General features: G+C 36.3%; 1 long non-coding RNA gene across 1 annotated transcript in view; it reads right to left on the reverse strand.

Annotated features, from left to right (window-relative positions):
- LOC117064994 overlaps positions 1-22691 on the reverse strand; it is a 44989-nt gene that overhangs the window by 3748 nt on the left and 18550 nt on the right. The window contains exon 2 of the long non-coding RNA XR_004429782.1: positions 5980-6146. This is a non-coding gene — a long non-coding RNA (uncharacterized LOC117064994). The remainder of the gene's footprint in view (positions 1-5979; positions 6147-22691) is intronic.

Genomic DNA, 22691 nt, shown 5'->3' on the forward strand with positions numbered 1-22691 from the left:
ATCCAAATTTAACGTTCTGTCACAACTACAAGGCATTTAACTAAGGCAAGTAACTGGGTGAATAGTTATCTTCTGTGATGACTAAGTCCACTCATACAGACCTTAAGAACTATTAATATATCATGCTCCACTTCCTTGCGTGAAACTGACAAATTTCTTTTGACACTAATCACAAGATGCATCATGAATTCAGAAAGACTGGAAGTGTGAAGGTAATAATATCCATTGTATGACTGAATCATGTGCTAAATACTGCATGCATCTTATTTAATACTGCATCTCATTTAACATTCACAGCAACTTTATAAGATTGCTATTAATAATATTCCTATTTTATGGATGAGAAAACCCAGGCTCAGGGAGTGTAAGTAACTTTTATAAGATCACATAGTGGGTAAACAGCATAGTCAATATTCAAACACAGATCTTCTATTTACTTTATACCACATATGCAATTTCTTTTCCCAGTGTAGGCTTTCCCTAATATGAGTTTTATAACTCAGATTCCACACTCTCATTTAAAAATTCTGGGGTGTCTACACTACTGTATGTTCCCAAATTCCTTAAGTACCAACTAGAGCTCTGAAACTATGTTACACATTTTGAAGAACAGAAAAAAAATGTGATAGAAGCATATCAACTTTCAGGAAATGTGCAATCTTAAATCATTTACAAATGTGAATGAGCAAAAAATACAAATCATCATTAAAGTACTAAATTGTACAGGGCTGTCCTACAGAAGTTCGGAGGAAAAAAAAAATGATCTTTAGCTAGAATAATCATTAAAGTCTATAAGAAAAATTGTCATTCCAAACAAACTTTCAGTAATTTGCAGCCAGGTATTAAATGACCTTGTTAATGAGGACAACTGACAATAATAGTAAGAAACCAAGAGTTCCCTCGCAAGGAAAGGGTCAAATCTATTGAACTAAAGTTGTCACAGTTTGAGTTCCTTGGCAAATGTATAAGGACCCAACACTTGTGAGGGAGTGAGGAAGTAGGATACTAGAGGTAGAGGGGAGCTGTGATACTCTCATAACAAAGAACTCAGCTCATGGCACAGGGAGCTCTGGGGCTGGGATGGCTTTACGGAGTTAGCCTGAATTTGGGGCCAGTGGAGCAGACCTTTATACCACTGCATCAGCCAGTCACTGGGTGTGGGTTGTCACTTTAGGGAAACTGGGTATCTGGAGAGAAAAAGCCAAATATTTAGACTTTATTATGATCTGAATTGTGTATCCCCCATCCTCCTAATTCATATGCTGAAGTCCTAACCCCTAGTGCCTCAGAATATGACCATATTTGAAAATAGGACCTTTAAAGAGGTAATTAAGTTCAAATGAGGTTATTAGAGTGTCAGACCCCAAGCACAGCGTCCTTACAAGAAGAGGAAATTTGGACACAGATTTGTGCAGAGGGACTTGCACAGATGGAAGACCATGTGAAGACACTGGGAGAAGAATGTCGTCTACAAGCCAAGGAGAGAGGGCTGGAACGTATCTGTCCCTCAATGTCCAAAACAGGAACCCACCCTGCCTATACCTTGATCTCAGCCTTCTAGCTTTCAGCCCTGTGAGATGATACCTTCTTTCGTGTAAGCCACCCAGTCTATGGTACTTCGCTATGGCAGCCCTAGCAAACTAATACAGATTCCTCATCAAGTTCAGATTTTGCTAAATAAAATGTATATGTGAGGGTAGTATAAGCAATAGTGATATATTTCTTTAAGTATTTTCCCCCAGCCAAATTCCAACAAGACAATCATGTCTAATGCACTGTCTGGTGAATCGGAAAATCTCCTGAATGAAATAAGAGCCTCTAATACCCAAAAGGGATGAAGTGAGTCATCACCACAGCCTGTGAATGAAAATAACTGCTCTGAGAAAACACATGTAAAAAATGACACCATGTGGATTAAACAGGGAAACACAAGTATATCCAGATAAATTGAGTGTTTTCCCTGTACCAATTACAGCTATTTTATAAATCCCAGATTATAAATCTTCGTTCTTGCCTTTCTCTTGATCCTTCTCAGCTACAGTTTGTCATGAAATATTATTTCTTTCTTTCTTACGACTTTATACGGTAATCCAGTTCGACTATAAAAACAGAAATCTTGGAAGCACTATTCTTTTGTTTGAAGAAAAGATTTGGCCCAACTAAGGTTCTGTTATTTCAAGTAATATTTGATCACAAATTCTATCAAAACATCAGTTGACCCAATCTCATGCCCTCGAATCCACCCATTTTGCTACCAAAGTTAGTTTTTAGAATGTAGCTCTGATTGGTCCCTTTCCATGTTTAAAGACTACCATTAGTCACCCACCAAATATTGACTGAAGCCCGAAGTCCTTAATCTGGCAGAACCTTCACAGCCTAGAATCAGTTCTGCATTTTCAAACTGTAGTCATCCTCCACCCCACCACCATATACCCTGCTTGCTAATACATGGCTACACTTCATTCTCCAGACACTGTTCCATAGCACTGCATGCATGCCACTATCATTGCACATCTATCATAGCACCACCTATCATTATGTTTATGATAGGTAACATGTCTGACTTTATCATCAGATTATAGTCACCTTGGAGTCTAAGACCTGGTCTTCCACTTTTTTCAGTATCTCCCGTGGCAGTAGCACAGGAGTAGTGACATTTTTCATCTTCTCAGAGAGGTCTTCACTGAATTCCTTAGCTAGGATAGTAATTCTCTCTCCCCACCCCTTGTCTTGCTTTATTTTTCTTCTTAGCACTTATCAACATCAGACATATGACATACATTTTCAGGGTCACATATTTTACAATCTCTCTCTTCCCACTTAAAAATAAATTCCAGAAAGGCAGGACTTTGGCCCATTCACTGCTTTATCCTCAGTGCCTAGATATGTGGCATACCAGAGACACTCAATAAATAGTTTCTGAGTAAGTAAATCCATTCAGCAAATATTTATTGGCAGTTTACTATGTGCCATGAAATATTATAGAAACCAGCAATCCAGCAGTGAACCAACAAAGGCCTTTCTCTCGTGGAACTCAACACTCTCTGGAAGGAGGCAATAAATAAGAAAACAAAAATCTCGTTTTATATAACTGCAGATAGTGCTAGTAGGTACGCAATTACTATTTCTGTAATTGAATAGAACCTACACTGATTCAGGATTCGCAAATATTTTGTGAAAAACTTATTTTTTTCAGGTATTACCCAAAGTAATATATGAATTAATTTATTTTTGGAAATACTAAAATCAATACAAGAATAAACTATGTAAAAGAAAGCATCATAATACCCCTGTAGTAATAAAAATAATGTATTTTAAAAGATAGAATTTTCAAATGTGTTACATAAAACAAGACAAAATAAAGTTTCATTAGAAGCATAACACAGGGGTACTTTTGTGAAGTATATAACATCATAAACATTAACTGCAAAGCAGCTTTGACTAATTCTTTTAATATGATACATATAAAGGTATAAAACTGGGGAGAATTTTTATATGTAAAATATATTAGCACTGCTTAATAAGAATAATGGTTGGTTTATATACTACTTGGAAATCCATTAATGCAAGTGATATTAAGGATTTGCATACATCTTACTATCTTAAAAAAAATTCCAAGCTTTACCACAGCATTATTTGGTACCTGATATGTCAAGCCCTGTATCTGTTATCATTCTGAATTGGAAATCTAGTCTTTTATGTAGCCAAAGACACTTAGTGGTATTTTAGGATTTTTTTAAAAAAAATTTATTGGGCCATAGCTATAATAGAAAAAGTACCATCCTGGCTAACACAGTGAAACCCCGTCTCTACTAAAAAAATACAAACAACTAGCCGGGCGTGGTGGTGGGCGCCTGTAGTCCCAGCTGCTCGGGAGGCTGAGGCAGGAGAATGGCGTGAACCCGGGAGGCGGAGCTTGCAGTGAGCTGAGATCCGGCCACTGCACTCCAGCCTGGGCGACAGAGCGAGACTCCGTCTCAAAAAAAAAAAAAAAAAAAAAAAAAAAAAAGAAAAAGTTATATAAGATGACTTATTAACTTGAAGGACTCCACCTCTGATTAGCTTGGTCCAGAGGTAAAGGAGTATGAAGAGCCACCTAAAAAGCATAGTGCTTGGGAATGTGGATTGGTGACTCATATTTGGACTTAATAATGAGACGTTGGGTTCCCTAGGGAGAAAGGGCTGTTATCAAAAACTACTAGAGCCTAGAGAGAGAATCTCTTTAATAAAATATGAAAGGTGAGGAAATATAAGTAACTCTATAATCAAAATGTAATGTGACATAAACACTAAATTCTGAATTTGTATAACTGAAATATACAGCATCTGTAAAGACCATGTTTTCAAAATTTTTTATAAGTTTCATAGAATAATGTAGAATTGATATTATTTTTAGCATTCTAAATTTTAAGCTGGTTAATGCCAAATTCCAAGATTTTTACATTTTAATTTTATTCCTAAAGGAAAGGAGAAAGAAGAAATTCTTGAAACCTCAATAATTAAAATTTGGCAGAAGAATATTATTTCTACTACTTCCTTCAAATTTTGTCACAAAAAAAGTCACGGAAGCAGGAAAACAATTTTTAAAAGCAGTTCAAGGCAATTAATCATTTGAAATACAACTACTTCAAGGAAAGTCAGGACATAAAATCTATCTTGGCTCACGAAAAAACAAACCCTTATTGTTTGCAAAGTTGACTGATTTCACATGGAAGCTAGAAGACCAAATTCAGGACCGTACCCATAAAGAAGAATCACCTGGCATGAGAAGGTGAAACTTATGACTACTCTACCAGTCTACAACATGTAGTTACCTTCCATTATTTATTAATGTTATTCCCACCAAAAGAGAACTCTGATCCAGTTATTTAGTGTGCCGTACTGGCTTGGTAACATTCAACACTCTCCATCACCACTACAAGCACTACAGAGATCCAAAGATTCTCACCCCTTCCAACATCCTAAACCAAAAGACATATTCAGAAACAGGAAATAACAAAAGTTTCATACTCTCTCTTTTTTATTGAGACCTCTGAAGACCTCCCACCCACCCCCACAAACACACACCCATGACTAGAATTACAGTTGTTATTTCAATGGGAAGAAATGACTTGGGACAGGAAATGAGAATCTGTTAGATGAGAAGAGCAGTCTTCTCATCCCAATATTTGAGACATTCCTCTTTCATTTTCCTAAGACTCATGCTTCTTTCTGGCATCTTGGAGGAGGAGGAGGAGAAGGTGGGCAAACCCAGTGTTTTGACCAAAAAAAAAAAAAAAAAATCTTAATACCAAAAGCAATAGAAAAATTCCAAGAAATGTATGGAGAAAACAAGGGTCATTGGTCTAAAAATCTACAGTTAGTACAAACTGACACTGGGTAACTGGATGGCTTCAGGTAGTCTCAGTTAACAGAATTCATGTTTGTATTGTAAAAAGGAAAGATCAAGAAAATCTGATTTAAACTAACTAAACAATAAACTTCAAAAATAAAAGCAAATTTGTCTGTTTCTGAGATAGGGTTCTGGAGAATGATGTCCTGACATTTGTTTGTAATGGAAAAACAAGAACTAACTAGATTTGTAAATGTGTGCTGACCTGACAAAAAACTCTAATGAATGGCTTATAACAGACATGGAAAGTTATGGTTGAGAAAAATTTTTTCAAAAAGAATATAGCAGGGAGCTGAGAATGCAAGTTAATTTTGGAAGAGTAAAATTTGCCATTTGGAGATCATTCACTCATTCAACAAGTATTTAATGAGTTCCTACTATGTACCAGACACAAACTAGGTTTTGGTTTTATGGTGGTGGGGAAAAAGATGTCATCATCTTTACTCTTTGGCATTAATTCTTTTAATACTGAAGAATAAATTTTAATAAGTACCCTAAGGGCTGTGGTATATTAGTCCATTTTTATACTACTAATAAAGACATACCCAAGACTGGGCAATTTACAAAAGCGGTTTAATTGGACTTACAGTTCCAAGTGGCTGGGGAAGCCTCACAATCACGGTGGAAGGCAAGGAGCAAGTCATATCTTACTGGATGGCATCAGGCAAAGCAACAGCTTGTGCAGGAAACTCCCATTTTTTAAACTGGATTATGAGGAAGTCCTCTATGAGAAGAATTACTTATAAACTAAAGCCTACAGGACAGAAAGAGAGAATGAGGAGAAAAGAGTTTTAGGCCAAAAACAAACAAACAACAAACAAACAAAAACCAACCTTCAAAAAACTAAAATAAGTATGGCTAAATAGTGTGAAAGAGAAAGTTTTTAGGAAGTTGGAGAAGCAGGCTATGATAACATCACATATTGTCTTGTGTATTACGGGAAAGCATTTGAAATCCTAAGAGGGGTTTTTAAAAGTCCGAGATTTGGCCGGGCGCAGTGGCTCAAGCCTGTAATCCCAAGCACTTTGGGAGGCCGAGATGGGTGGATCACGAGGTCAGGAGATCGAGACCATCCTGGCTAATACGGTGAAACCCCGTCTCTACTAAAAAACACAAAAAACTAGCCCGGCGAGGTGGCGGGTCCCAGCGACTCGGTAGGCTGAGGCGGGAGAATGGCGTGAACCCGGGAGGCGGAGCTTGCAGTAAGCCGAGATCTGGCCGCTGCACTTCAGCCTGGGCGACAGAGCGAGACTCCGTTTCAAAAAAAAAAAAAAAGGTCCAAGATTTAAGATTTCACAAAGATCTCTTCAGATGCTGAATGGAGAAACAACTGAAGAAAGAACAGGAGTGGAAACAGAGAGAATAGATAAAGAAAAGATATAATGAGATTGTAGCTTAGCCTAGTAGGGTGACAGTAAGTTGGAGAGAAGTGAATTGATTCAAACATATTTTGGAAGTTGAACAGATGACATTTGTGACAGACTGGATGTTAAAGATAAGAGAAAGGGATATATCAAGAACCATTCATAGGCTTTGGCAAGAATATATAAATTGGTGGGAATTCTATTGACTGATGACAGAAAGATGCAAGGAACAGCAGATTTGAATGGGAAATAGAATGTTTAATATTAAACATGTAAAGTTTGAGATACCTGGAAGTAATTTTAGGTGGAATGTTAAGTAAGCATTTGTTCGTTGGGTCTAGAGTTCTAAAGGGAGGAATGTGTTGAAGAGATTAAGCTAGAGAGTCTTTGACATACAATTAGTAGTTAAATCCTTGGGAATGGTTGACATCACCAAGGTTAATACTCCACTGGTATGCACCAGTACAGTCAAAATGGTCCTTGACCTTTCTATACCCAGTTAATAAATAGATCAGGGACTGTAAGTATGGGTTTGATAGCAAATTAGATACATTTGAAGAAAGTGTTAGTGAAATAGAAAATAAGGCAGAAGAAAATATCCAGAATTTTAAAAAGCAGAAAGACAAAAAGATAGGAAATATAAAAGATAGGACAGGAGATTTAGAGAATATAGTGAGTAGGTCTAACATAGGTTCAATTGGAGCCCTAAACAGAGAAGAGAGAATTGGGAGAGTATTATCTAAAAGGATAATGACTGAGGAATTTCTGAGACTGATGGAAGACATCAATCCACGGGTTGAAAAAGAGCTCCAAACCCCAACTAGGATTAAAAAGATACACAATTAAACATCATAGAAAAACTGCAGAAAATAAAAGACAAATAGGAAATATTAAAGCCAATCTGAGAAAAAGAGGCAGATTACCTTTAGGATTAAAAATCAGACTGACAGCTTGCTTCTCAAAAGAAACAATGAGAACCAAAAGTTAATAGAAGGATATTGTTCATGTGCTTAACAAAAATAATTGGCAAGCTAGAAAGCTACACCTCCCCAAATACATATTGAAAATAAACGTAAAATAAAATTATCTTCAGACAAAATCTAAAAGAAACATAAACCAAACTAAAGGAAATACTAAAGAATATTCTTCAGGAAAAAGGGAAATGATTTAGATGGAAGATTAGGAACGTAGAAAAAAGGAAAACAACAAAAATAATAATATGTGGATAGATGTAGATGAACATTGACTGTATAAATATACAAAGAATTAAAATGCACAAAAATAACAAAATGTAACTTTGAAAGTCAGTAAATATTGCTCACTTACTCTAAGTCATTCTAATTAATATCTAATATTAACATCTAATTAATATTTAATATTAATTAATATTAGATATAATAAGTAAGGGATTCAGGCTATAAACTCTAGAGTAACCACTAAAAATGCAGAAAATAAAAGACAAATAGGTCTTTTTTTTAAGAGATGAAGTCTTGCTATGTTGTCCAGGCTGGTCTTGAACTCCTGGGCTCAAGCCATTCTCCTGCCTCAGCCTCCCAAAGTGCCAGGATTACAGGTGCGAGCTATTGTGGCCCACAAATAGGAGAGCTTAAAACCAACCAGAGGAAAAAAGGCAGATTACCTTTAAAGGATTAAAAATCAAATTGACAGCTTGCTTAGTAAAAGAATATAAATAGTAAAAGAATACAAAATTCCTGGATCAATTGAGGAAAAAATATAATACTAAATGAAAGTAGGCCAAGCACGGAATATAGAACAAGTGCAATAAATAGAAAACACATGGTAAGATGATATAAATACAACTATAAAAAGAAATACAATACACATAAATTAACTAAATGCTTCAATTAAAATAATGATTTTCAGTTATATTTAAAAACAAACTATAGACTATTTGTGAAAGACACAGCCAAATCATAAGAAAACATACAGAAAATTGAAAGAAAGGATCAAAATAATTTTGCCATGCCAACACTGAGGAAAATATAGGTGATATAACTAAATTAGACTTTACAGCTGAAAGTATCATGGACATAAGAAGGATCCTTCATAATGATTAAAAGATGTAATTCACAAATAAGATATTACTGTTTTGAATTCATATAAACCTAATAACATGGCCTCAGACTGACAAAAATAAGGACAAATAGACAAATCCACAATCATAGTGGCAGAAGTTTATGCTCACCTCTTAGGAACTGCTGTGGTTTGAATGTGGTTTGTCTCTTCCAACATTCTGTTGAAATTTAATTGCCAATGTAACAGGGTTGTGAGGTGGGGGCCTTTAAGAGGGGATTAGATCATTAAGATGGAGTAATGTCTTTTTCACGAAACTGGGTTAGATCTTTTGAGACTGGATGAGTTCTTGTGAGAGCAGGTTGTTATTAAACTCGTCAGCCTCCTCGCTCCCTCTCTCTTTACATGCCCTTTTCCCTTCTACTTCTCCACCATGTTATGCAGCATGCAGCCCTCGCCAGAAGCCAAAGAAATGCAACTGCCCAATCTTGGACCTCCCAACCTCCAGAATCATAAGTTAAATAAATCTTCTTCCTTTACAAATTATGCAGTCGCAGATATTCTGGTATAGCAACAGAAAATGCACTCAGACAGTAATTGCCAGGGGAAAAAAAGGCAAATAATCATCAGGGAGAGAGAAAATCTAAACAATTCAATTTTAAAACTTGGCCTAATAGTCACATACAAAGTACTTATTTATAAATTCATAACACATATTCTTTTCAAACACCCAGAAAATCTATTGACAAATATACTGGGCATAAAAAAACTGAACGAATTTTAAAGGATTGAAATTATATGTCATATGACTATATGTAAGCTAAACATCAATTACAAAATTATAGAGAATATTCATATGTTTGGAGACTCAAAAATATACTCCTACATACCCAATTAATCAAATAAAAGTTTAATAAAAATTAGAAAATATTTTTAATTAAGTGATAACAAAATTCAAATAATATGGATACAGTTGAAGGAGTGCCTAAAGGTTAAAAAGAAGAAAAACTGAACATTAATAGGTAAGCATCGATCTCAAAATATTAGAAAAAAAGTGTGAAATGAATCTAAGAACAGTTTAAGTTTAATAAATGTAAGAGATAAATTAACAACATAAAAATAACTATGCAAATACAGATCAATAAAGACAAAAGTTTGTGTGCTGCTTATTCTGTTTGACCCCAAGATCCATTTTCTGCCTTTCTCAATCTCAGGAGGCTGACCACTATATTCTGCAAACTTAGCCTTCTGATAGAGTTCAGACAAAGGGAGGCACTGGTAAGAGACAGAATTATAGGAAGAAAACAAAGAATCAGGCAATCGTTCCTTAGTTTCCTCTCTGTCTCAATGCTATAGTTGTGGCAGGTGCTATGTCCCTCTACAAGCACATCTCTTATCATAAGATCCATTCATTCCTATTAATGCTATACTCTTAGGCTTCTTTCCTGTAAATATATCAAGCCCAGTAATGGCAATGGCTTCTTGTTGTTAGGACCTGAGAGCTTCAAAATCCTTCATTGGGTTCCCTAACAACATACCTTTAGATATTTCCTTCATTAAATTCTCTACAAAATCAAAGCTGTGTATACCTTTTCTTTTCCTTTCAGGACATTTGTGTCTGTTAAACACTAATAGGATTAATAGCTCCCTGTGGAGATTCATCAAGAAACAAAAATAGAAGACATAAATAATCAATGTTAGGAATAAAAATGGGTATATCACCACAGATCTTTCAGTCACTGAAAAATTTTAGCAAAGAAAATTCAACAATTGATAAATAGAATGATGATTATGTTTAAATTGAGTTTATTTTAGGCATACAAAATTAATTTACTGTTTGAAAAATTTGAAAAATTCAATGTAATTCCTATTACAGAATAAAAGATTATGGATGATCTTTTATTAGTATGGATAATCTTTTTTTCTATAATAGGAATTACAAATAAATATTTTTCATAAAAATAAAAGAGTACAGATAATCTTTTATTCTGTAATAGGAATTACATAGGATTATAGAATTATTTTTCATTTTTTTTGAGACCGAGTGTCACTGTTGCCCAGTCTGGAGTACAGTGGCAGATCTCGGCTCACCACAACCTCCATTTCCAGGGTTCAAGCGATTCTCCTGTAATCCCAGCATTTTGGGAGGCCGAGGTGAGTGGATCACCTGAGGTCAAGAGTTCGAGATCGGTCTGGCCAACATGATGAAACCCTGTCTCTACTAAAAATATTTAAAAAATTAGCTGGGCTTGGTGGCGCATACCTGTAGTGCCAGCTACTTGGGAGGCTGAGGCAGGAGAATCATTTGTAATTTACATTTGTGTTTACATTTGTAAAACAGGTTTTATTTTTACAAATGTAAAAAAACATTTGTTTTACATTTGTAAAACAGATTTTATTTTAATGAGTGGTAAATGCTATGAAGAAAATGTCATTCAATAAGTGTATGTAACAATAGAACCTGATCTAAAATTGGATGGTCAGAAAAAAAGAGTAAAAGTGGTTATGTATAGTTACCTTTGACAACTGAAGTCACTCATTCCCTCCTCAAATTCTCAGAGAACTGGCGTATGTTATTGATAACTAAATATTTGTTTCTCAAACTATATGGAAAAAGTAGATAAGAGAAATATACACAAGTAAATAGTACGTTGTTTCATACTGAGTGGATAATCATGATTTTTACAATGTCAATGCTCAAGATTTCTTTTAAGAAAATTTTACGTGAATTCTTATTTTTGTTTAGTTTCATGTCTCTCTCAGTGTTTTTTCTGAAGCACAGCAGACTAACTGGCTGGAACAAAGCAAGGATGGGCCCATTGTTCCCATCACTTCAAAAGTTTCCCTGTGCAGAGTGCTGAAAAGTTAATATCTCCAGAGAAAACTAATCAGAAGCACAGCTGTTCAACAGGAATGAGAGGTTATGGAAAGCAGAGGCCCAGGAATGACAGCAGCCAGAAAATTATGGAGGATTTTCCAATAGAGTACTGCTTGAAAGTGGGGCCAGGAACATTTGGTGTACTGGTCAAGTGAATGCCTCATGTTTCTTGTGACATTACGTCCCAACGAAGATATAGCGACATTGATGAAGACTGGATGTGGAGGTACTGGTTTGTCACTACAGTACTAAGCGATGATAAAAAGTAAAGCTAGGTATCACTATGTTTGATATCTCCCATTTGCAAGAAACAAGTAACCAGAATCCTAGAGGCTTAACTAAGAGCAAAAATGTAACACTAAAACATGAATCTTTAAGCTAACAACATTTATACTTCTCCCCCCACCGCATCCAAATCGGGACTTTGTGGCCCACACATTATTGGGCATGATCGGGATGGGCCTGGGAGAATGACCCATGACCATCTGGCCAAACACAGCTGCAGAAAACAAGCCTCATCATCTGGAAAGAGCTGTGGTGGACAGAGAATTGGAAGGGCTGCCAAGAAAAATGGTGGATTCCTCACTAGAAACACTAGAAACCCTCGATATGGGGCCACTCCAACACAGGACAGGCTTTTCCAGTGATGACTGATGCAGCTTGTCCTTTAGGATCTGTCTCTCACATTACAGTTGGGAAGATGAACCATTAGAGTCACATAATTACTTCCATAGATTTTTTTGGAAATTCAGATTTTCTGACACAAAATTGGCCTCACACAGCTCCTGTGAATGTCAACACAATTCAAAGGCTGGAAAGTGGAGAGTAGTCAGTACAAACAAGTTCTGTTGCTTAAATTCAGCCCTGTCCTCATTTAACATCAGGTCAGCATCAAATGATCTCTAATTTCCTTTCCAGACAAACTGTATAGTTTCCTTTTTCATCAATTTCAAGTAGAGGTAAAAAAAAGACCACCAAAACTCGGGAGGCTGAGGCAGGATAATCGCTTGAACCAGGGGGTCGGAAGTTGCAGTGAGCCAAGATCATGCCACTGCACTCCAGCCTGGTGACAGAGCTAGACTCTGTTTCAAAAACAAAACAAAACAAAACAAAAAATCCACTAAAAACAAAAATGTCATCATCACCCTAGCCGAGACCAAGTGTGAGAAATAGTATACAATCACTCCAAGGTCTTCACAGGAAGCTGAGTGTCTATGCCTTCTGCTAGTGTTTTAAGAAAACTGATAACAAACACCATTTGCCAAGGCAAGGGCATAATTTTCTTTGTCAAGATTTTGTTTGGAGCGAAGAATATGAAGGAAAAAAAACCTAAACATGTGGCATAGTTTCTACATAAATGTATCTGAAAAGGAACCCTCCACCACATGCAAAGGAGAGTCTGATTAGAGGGTGAGAAGCTGAAGTTCCGAGTTTAGGATCTAGGAATGAAGTTCTAGTGCGAGTTGACACCTGTGAAGGTAAGAACAGACCAGAAGAGAACTAAGTAAGGAGAGCAAAAAGTGAAAAGTCCTGGCCAAGACTTTCATTCATTCAGTGAAGTTTCACAATACCCATACATCAATTCAATTCAGTTCAAAACAATGATTGGCCATCTACTACTACAAGTCAAGCACACGCTAAGCATGGTTGAGGATACAAAGTAAAATAACACGTAGTACATCTAAAAAAATGCATAGTCTCAGAAAGAAAACTGGTACATTTTTAGTAGTGAAAAGATAGTCCAACTCTCACTATCACTTTAGAGGGACGTGAATAAAATGGCATGCTAAAAGGACAGAATTTAGAGTCACCAGACCTGGATTCAAACCCTGATTGTAGCAGTTATAAGATTTTGTGCAATTCACTCAACATTTCTGGGCTTACTTTTCTTACTTGTTAAACAGGAATGATATTTTGCTTGCCTACAGAATGGGTTGAAATGAAGGTGTGTGAGAACTGCAAAGCTCAGACACACGGTTGCTCATAATGGTATCTCACCTAACTACCATCTATTCTGACTCTACTGTGCTGCACCTCACATCCCCAAACACTCCCCAGTCTGCCCACCCTTTCCTTTGCCTATGCAGCCCTCTTACTTTTCTTTCCAGAACTCACATTGTAGGTTACCTCCACCTGGTAGCTCTCCCTGAACCAAACCTCACCCTTAGAAAAAGATGTAGTACACAGTCTAATCATATCATTAACAAACTACATTGTAATTCTGTGCTTACTTCCAACTCATTGGATTATGAACTCCGAGATGATACAAACCATGTCTCATGCCTCTTTAAATCCCAAGGATTTTCCTTGTAGTAGTGATGGATTTATTCTTTGTTACCTAGTCTTCTTTATAACCAGTAATACACAGCCAGGTTAGGAATAAAGTTTGTGACCGTAAAAGAGGATGCACAACTATCCTCGCATAGCTCTCCTCAGGTCATTAACAGTATGTGCTAATTTCACTAGAGCCCAGAGAATACACAAGTATGAGGGTCATTATGAACTCATCTAATAAAGTGACCACAGCTAGGTACCTAAGAGGTTTGCCTTATTAAAAATACCTCTTTGTTTACAACATAAGTAGTATCAATCTCAGCAAGCAAAAACCATAAGAGGATTAATGAAGAGAAAGCTGATGAAAAGGAAGTTCAGTCATGTTCCTTATGACATACACAGCTCCCTAAGAACACACCATTGAGTGGTAAGTCCCTTTCTAGATCCTAGGATTAGGGTTCACATTAAGTGAACTAAGTATTGACCAAAATTGAACATGTTCCTTGTACTTCGGTTCCATCTTTAAATTCTCCTCTTTGGCAGAAAGATACTTGTAGAAAGAATTTCAAATTGGAGGTAAACAGACATACAACCCAAGCCTTGACTTGTTACTGAGCATAGTAAAACAAGCTGCAGTCTTCCCCAGGGCTATTAAAACTCAGTGCTTGAAAGTACCACAATAAATGTACAATTTAATATAGTATAAATTTGCTTTATATTATAGAAATAGAACCTTGAAAATTCATTGCAATTAATAACCATTTTTTATGGAAACGTAAAATTCCATTTGTCTCTCCAATTTTAAATCCAAATATCTCAAATAATGCTTGGAAACTGGCAAATGGGTCATTTATAAAGTTACTAGTTTTTAGCTGATGTGTCTTCTTTTTGATCAGTAGACTTGACCTCAGTGAAAAGCAGCTAATACATAATAATCTTTTAAAACACCAATAGTCTACCTCTTTAGAGCTGAATGAATGCTACAGAGAGCAGGTTATTTCCACTTGCTTTCATCTCCTCAGCGAATGCAGACTCTGAAATAGGTGTTTGAATACACAGGATTTGGTAGACCATGCCACATTTTGAGGGCAGGGCTATCTGAATGAAAATATGATCATTCTATAGCTATAATACAAATTATCTTATAAAAGTATAATATTTCATATGGAATTGGACATCAGAAGAGACAATAATCATTACAGAGTACTCAAAAGTCAAGTTTAGCATAAATATTATTACTCTGAATTTTCAGCTCTTGGCAATTTGAAGCCTTAAAGGATCTTTTAATGTTAAAGAGGCCTTTCCAGACCATACGTCTGAAAATGAAAATAAAATATCCAAACATACTCTATCAGATTTTACTTTTTGGGAGACAGACATTGGAAATAAATTTATAAACAGAAAAATGTGCTAGCTATAATAAATAAAAAATTGGAAAAAGGAGTTCTTTCCATCTCTCTTTTTTAAACAAAGGCTGCCTATAAACTACACAGCCTTTCCCAGATATACTTTGGCACTGCTAGGGAAAGCATTTCTGGTATGTAACAAATCACAACCAATTGTTCTGCCATGGAATAAAAAAAGTCAGTATTTTGTTGTCATTGCTAAAAATTCTACATGAAAAGCAGCCTTTCACTATCCACCCAGCTAATATTTTCTAGCAAAATGAATTTGTTTATTATACTATTTGTTCCCTCTTAAAAAGCATCCTAAATTTGTTTCCCAAAATAAAAATAGAAAGGTGGAGCTTCTTTGATATTAGCTCATGAACAAACTAAAACATGGAGAACAGAAATAAATCAATAAATCTATTCTATAAAAAATTTATTAATAATAAAATATAAAATTCTGGTTATGCAAAGATGCTATCATTGGGGGAAGCTGGTAAAGGGTGCACAAGAATACTGTACTATTTTTGTAACTTTTAGTGAATCTAAAATTATTTCAAAACAAATGCTAAAAAAGCAGAGTTATCATTTCACCTATCCTGTCCTGTATCCTATATATGAAAGTCCTGAGTGAGTAGAAAAGTTTTTTACCATTCCTCATTCCAAATGCCCACCTAGAATACTAAGGTTTAGAATACTATAGTCCACGTACCACAGTGAATAACAGACATAACAATACTTTTAGTCACTTGCCAAAGAAAAGACTCTAACTGGAGTCAGCTCTGACAGAGTTATTAGTCATCCTCAGAAATTACATCAGCACAATCACTATGGACAATAAAGAATCATCTCAGGGGCAGTCGGAAGAAACATATAGAATCTCAGGAATAAAAAATTGCCTCTTGCCTGTAATCCCAGCACTTTGGGAGGCCGAGGCTGGTGGATCACCTGAGGTCAGGAGTTTGAGACCAGCCTGGCCAATATGGTGAAACCCCGTCTCTATCAAAAACACAAAAAACTAGCAGGCCATGGTGGCGGGCACCTGTAATCCCAGCTATTAGGGAAGCTGAGGCAGGAGAATCGTGTGAACCCCAGAGGCAGAGGTTGCAGTGAGCCAAGATCACGCCATTGTACTCCAGCCTGGGCAACAACAGTAAAACTCCATCAAGGAAAAAAAAAAAAAAAGGATTGCATCTGCATCTGACCCATGGGGCAGATCTAAACCACTATTCTTCACCCATATTCGTACACTAGTAAATTAACTGAAATTTTGAGCTATGTACAAAACTGAGTAAACACTAGGTATATATATATATATATTATAGATGTATATATATACACACACACACACACACACATACACATACATATATAAATATCTGGTTGGGACAGAAAAAATAGTAAATGTGCTTATCCTAGGAGCTTTAAGTTCTTTTCTAACAAATCCAAAGGTGAGCTACAATTTTCTATTCTTCTTCCTTCTCTGTTGGTTCCCTCATTGTTTACAAATGAAAGTAATCCACAGCTACCCTGCACCCTGAGCTCTGTATCTTTTCTTTAAAAAAAACAAAAAACAAAAAAACAGGGTCCTTACAGGAAACAGATGGCACACTGAAGGCAGAAGGGTCTGAGGATGCTTTATTTACAACAAGATGATATATAATGTGTGGAAGTATGCGAGGGAAGAGGCAGTAAGCAGGTCACTTGAAGGCTCGTAATACCTAAGGATCTGTTAATACTCCTAAGCACAGTGGAAGAGGAGTGAGGTGACCACAACCCAAGAGGAAACTCATCGTGTCAGATGGTCACCTTTGAAAGAGAGCCAGTCACTGAAAGTAAACTCAGGAAAAATGCCCAGAAATATGACCAAGACTCCTGTTGACCAAAAGCATCCAGAAGCTAGAGGCACCAGAGTCTGACTAGTCTATACCTATCAAGTTTCTAGGGCCAGAGCCGGGTGAAGTAGGTGTGAATAGAAAAGAGACAGATCTGGAGAGGTGACTCCAACCTAGCCAGTATATCTTTCACACCTTATGAACAGAATGCTAAACTCATTCTTGTTTTCATAGTAGCAGAAATGAAAATAATTATGTAAATCAACAAATATGAAAAAATACAGAATGTAATATCTACTATAGATATTCAAAATACATGTGTAATCTCTGATACTTGTGTAAGATAACCTCCAAGTCTTAGGTGATTTTGGGAAAACATTTCAACATTATCCTAAATAAAGCAAATTAGTGAAGATATATCTGATTTTATAAATACAGTCGTGCATTGCTTAATGACAGGGAAATGTTCTGAGAAATGCTTCATTAGGCATTTCATCACTGTACAAACATCATAGAGTGACTTCACAAACCTGGATGGTACAGTCTGCTACACACCTAAGCTATAAGGTGTGACCTATTGCTCCTAAGTTACAACACCTACACAGCATGTTACTATACTGAATACTGTGGGCAACTGTAACATAATGGTAAGTATTTGTGTATCAAAACATATCTAAATATAGAAAAACTACAGTGAAACTATCTTTTAAAAGATAAAAAATGGTACACTTGTATAGGGCACTTACCATGAATGGAGCTTGCAGGACTGGAAGCTGGTCTGGGAGGGTCAGTGAATAAGTGGTGAGTGAATGGGAAGGCCTAGCACATTATTGTACACTACTGTGGACTTTTTAAACACTGTATACTTCGCCTACATTAAATGTATTTTTAAAATGCTTTATTCAATAACGAATTAACCTCAGCTTACTGAAACCTTTTTACTTTATAAACTTTTTAATCTTTTTAACTTTTTGATTCTTTTGTAGTAACACTTAGCTTAAAACACAAACACAATTGCAGAGCTACCCAAAATATTTTTTCTTCATATTATTATTCAGTAAGCTTGTTTGTGTTTTTAAAACAATTGTTTTTAATGTTTTAAACTTTATTTAAACTAAGACACAAATACATTGGCCTAGGCCTACAAGTATATCGATGTCTTCCGCCTCCACATTTTGTCCCACTGGAAGGTCTTCAAGGGCAATGACGTACATGGAGTTGCTATCTCCTGTGGCAACAATGCCTTCTTCCAGAACGCTCCTGAAGGACCTGCCTGAAGCTGTTTTACAGATAAGTTTTTTTTTTAAGTAGAAGTATACTCTAAAATAATGATTAAAAGTATAGTATAATAAACCAACCAGTAACATAAGTCATTTATTATCATGATCAAGAACTATGTACTACACATAACTATATGTGCTAGACTTTGATATAACTGGTTGCACAGATTTGTTTATATCAGCACCACTACAAACACAGAAGTAATGTGCTGCACTATGACATGGCAACAGCTACGACATCATTAGGTGATAGAAATTTTTCAGATCCATTATAATTTTATGGAACCACCACAGTATATGTGGTTCACCATTGATGGAAATGTCATTATGTGGTATGTGACTGTATGCATATGATTGGTTGTAAAAATTAATAAATGATTTTGAATTATCTTGTTTTTTATTATCTCAGCCACTAAACACTAACATTACCAGGAAGAATCAGTAGTTTCCTAGTTATATCCTATGTATTTTTTTTTTAAAAAACCATCCTCATGTGTCAAATTCTAAGAGGTAAGAGACAGAGAACCAGGCAAAGCATTAAAGATCCAAGGGAGGGACTCCACATCATACATCATTCCTATGGAGATACATCATGTTAATTAATATTGCTTTTTCCATTTGCAAAGACAAACCATGCCTCTCAGATAAAGACTTGAGAAGATGTGATGACATTAATTCACTATCTCTGTTTAGTAACTGGGGCCATAGTGAGATCCCACAAATAGATTTACTCAGTATGTACATCAATCAATGGGGTCGTTCATTGAAAACACCAATAGCTAAAAATAAATTCAAGTGCTTTCTTATTTTCTTTGAAATATTTTTCCTTTTCTCAAGATAAAATATTTGAAATAAATTAACAGAATCTAGTTTGTTGCCTAGTCCAGCATTGTACCTCCAAAGGGAGGCTTAAAAAAATACATGCTGAATGAATGACAGTGGTATTCCCAATTCTGAGGCCTTTTAACATTTACAGTGTATGTCCCACAACCAAGGACTTAACAATTAACTGTGTGATAGGATTAAAATACCATAGTTTTGTATCAGCTACTGTATTCTGCCATCCCAGGAATTTAACTTTCCTGTGTTTAAAAGACAGGAGGGTGGTGGGAAAAAGGATCAAATGTCTGCTGAATACAGGAAATCCATACCAGGCTATAAACCAGAAAACATCAAAAGCTGCACCAGAAACTCTGGACAGACTCTACGAGACTCCATTTCTTACTACTATTTAATGAGAAAGGCAATAAATTCAACATGAAAACCACAACTTGTACTCTCTCGTCAGGATCTCCTCAAAAATATGTGCAGAAAAGATATGTGCAGACAAGGCTAAAATGCTTCCAGGCTTGCCTGGGAAGAAAGAAAATATGTGTTTGGGTCATACTCAAATATAGCACCAGACACACTTGTTCCCAACACCTGGAGATGAGACCATGAGAAAATTTTCATGGTGGGGGCATCTAATTGGCATCAAACTTCAAGGAGAACTAAGAAATGAAAGGAAGTCTGAATACCCTGCCAAAATACCATCGGGCGCAGATCAGAGGTGGTTTGCTACGGTATGAAGTGACCTCAGGAGATTCTGGCTGATAGCAACTGATTCCCAGGGTCGGGAATTTCAGAGCCAATTAAACATTCATATTGTAGAAACCTTGGAGGTCTGACCATATCGAATATTTTCAAACTCCTAACCATATGGTGGGAAAGTTTGAGTGGAAATTAAAGAGGTGAGATGACTGGACTCCCAGACAAATAAGACAAGTATGTGGCTGCCTATCAGATCAAAATGATCCCCACATGGAAAGGATTCTCTAAGTGTGGCCAGACTTGTAAACTAGAGCCAACAAATCTCCAATCTTACATTACAGTCAGACAAAAACACTGTCCTAAGAAGAAACAGCCAAAAATCTTACTGCGACTTCTCCCCTGCCCTTGATTCTTCTTTGATCACCAGGTGACTGGTTTGGTGTTGTGTGCCTCTCTGTGTGCTTAATGCACAGCTGTGTATTGTATAAGAACATATAAAAGGCTCGTGCTGGTGCCTATTAGCAGCGACTTTCCTGAGAGGGACAGGGTTAGGGAAGAAAATCAGTATGAGCTTACTTTTCTGTCTCCACATCTCAGTTATTATGATGAGATAAAGTTTGATGAAATGAGTATTAGGAGCAGTGATTTTAAAATGATGTCAGAAAATTACAGCTTGAGGGTGAAATGAGAGAAATTCTATCCCTTTTGGCATAAAATGGCAAAATTGTGGATTGATTATATTTGTATAAGTCCTTTTGTGCATTTGTTGGCAGGATGACTTCCTTCTTCCCATCACCCACCTCCCTAAGTCATTTCCCTGACACTAGCACAAAAAATAGAGATGAAAGTTTAGGGGAAATTCTTTTACTATCTAGAGATAGCTCTGCTTAGAGGACTCATAGACATGACTATGCTTCAATAAGAACAGTGAATCTTGAAGCAGACAGTAATGAAAACAACCCAGGATTCCAGCTTATAATTAAGCATGCTTAAGCTTCAGTGATAATTACCATGGAGATTTTAATTCCCCTCAGCCAGTTAGCTTAGTTAGTAAGTGCAAGTGAAACTGAGGTCATGGTTTTCTGTACTTTATAAACCAAATCTGGATTTGATTCACTCCGTGACTACAGGCTATACTAGCATTTTCCCAAATTGTACCAAAGACAATGGGCAAACCCACATAGGTTAGAAAGAAAACAGTCTAAAATGCCCAGACTTATGGTCAGAAGCCTAGGTTGAGATATTGGTTTCCCCAGTGACTACTTACGCAGTCTTGGGAAAATTCAATTTTTCTGAGGCCCTGCTGCTTCACCTGAGAAATGAATATTTAAAATGTCTGTTTTAAAGAATTGTTACAAAGATCAAGTAAGTCAATTACATGAAAACATCTCATAATGTATAGTCAACTACCTCCCATCCAAGTACTAACCAGGCCCAACCCTGCCTAGTTTCCAAAATGAGACAACATCGAGCGTATTCAGGGTGGTATGGCCATAGACATTCCTCCAATAACTGGCATGGAAAAATAAATTATTATTGAGGAATCAGCTCACTTAACATTATCTTAGAGTGAAAAGTAGCACATCATAAATTTGCATAAAAGATCACTCTATGTAAATATTTGTTGAACTAAAGAAAGGGATATGTCTGTAATTTCAAATAAATGATTCCTTTGCAAGTCAATGTCCTAGCCCCATGGTTTCCAAGAGGTGTTTTTCTATAAGCCCAGGGATCTTTGAAGAAGCAGCTGCTCAGAGGAAAGAGAAAGACAAGTAAACAGAGCTCCAGAACGCACACCCCTGACTTCAATCAGAGCACCTATTGGTATAAACAAGATTTTCAAATTTGCAAACGTTTACCATAAACATTCAGCTCTCCAGACTGCTTTGTGTGTCTCTATACCCAGATCCTGCCCAGTGAATCTGTCCTGCGTCCCAGCATTTCTTTGGCATACCTCTCTTAAAATTTAAGAGGAAATATCACTGATGCTATAGTTCACCAAACGTCTTAAATCTCAGACAGGTCTAAATTTGATCATCAGAGTGAAGAATAAATACTCTGATGTCTCTAAAGACTTTACTTGGGTTGACAAATTCTCTCTGACAGGCTCTGGAAATACAAATGAAGGGCTTTGAGTGTTATTTCCTACTTTTCCCAGTACCTCTTTATGTATGTGCACACAGACAAGCAGACCATCTCAGGAGGGTGACTGGAAAAGTGGCAGGAGCAGTGGACTAGGAAACAGCTCTGGGACTAACTCATGATGTGATCTTTGACCAATCTCTAGACCTCTAGATTAAAAAAAAAAAAAAAATTGAGGATCTCCTCAGGCCTTTTTATGGCAGAAGTTCTATAACCTATGTATTAACAACTTTTATAATAAATTAAATAAGTAATTTAAGGAAATTACCCTGGCATAAGTCCCTAGCTGTTGTAAGGCTTAATTTTCTCCACTACCCTGTGTAGGATATAAAATATACTAAGTCGTCATGAACAATATAGAAACACTCTGGTGATTGGCTCAAAGATTTATCTTGATGGCTGCAGCTTGCTGTGCTGGAATAACTTTCCTTGGAATGGAAATACAACAGCTTATCATGTTCTTATAGTGTTAAGAATGGTTTTGCTTTTTGAAGGAGAAACTGACTCCATTAAAAAAAATTGCAAGATAGTGTCTTGTTAAACCACATTCTTCAAGTCAAAAATTGAAGTTCTA

Source organism: Trachypithecus francoisi, unplaced genomic scaffold (assembly GCF_009764315.1).
Source record: "Trachypithecus francoisi isolate TF-2019V2 unplaced genomic scaffold, Tfra_2.0 Lachesis_group2, whole genome shotgun sequence".
Classification (NCBI taxonomy): domain Eukaryota; kingdom Metazoa; phylum Chordata; class Mammalia; order Primates; family Cercopithecidae; genus Trachypithecus; species Trachypithecus francoisi.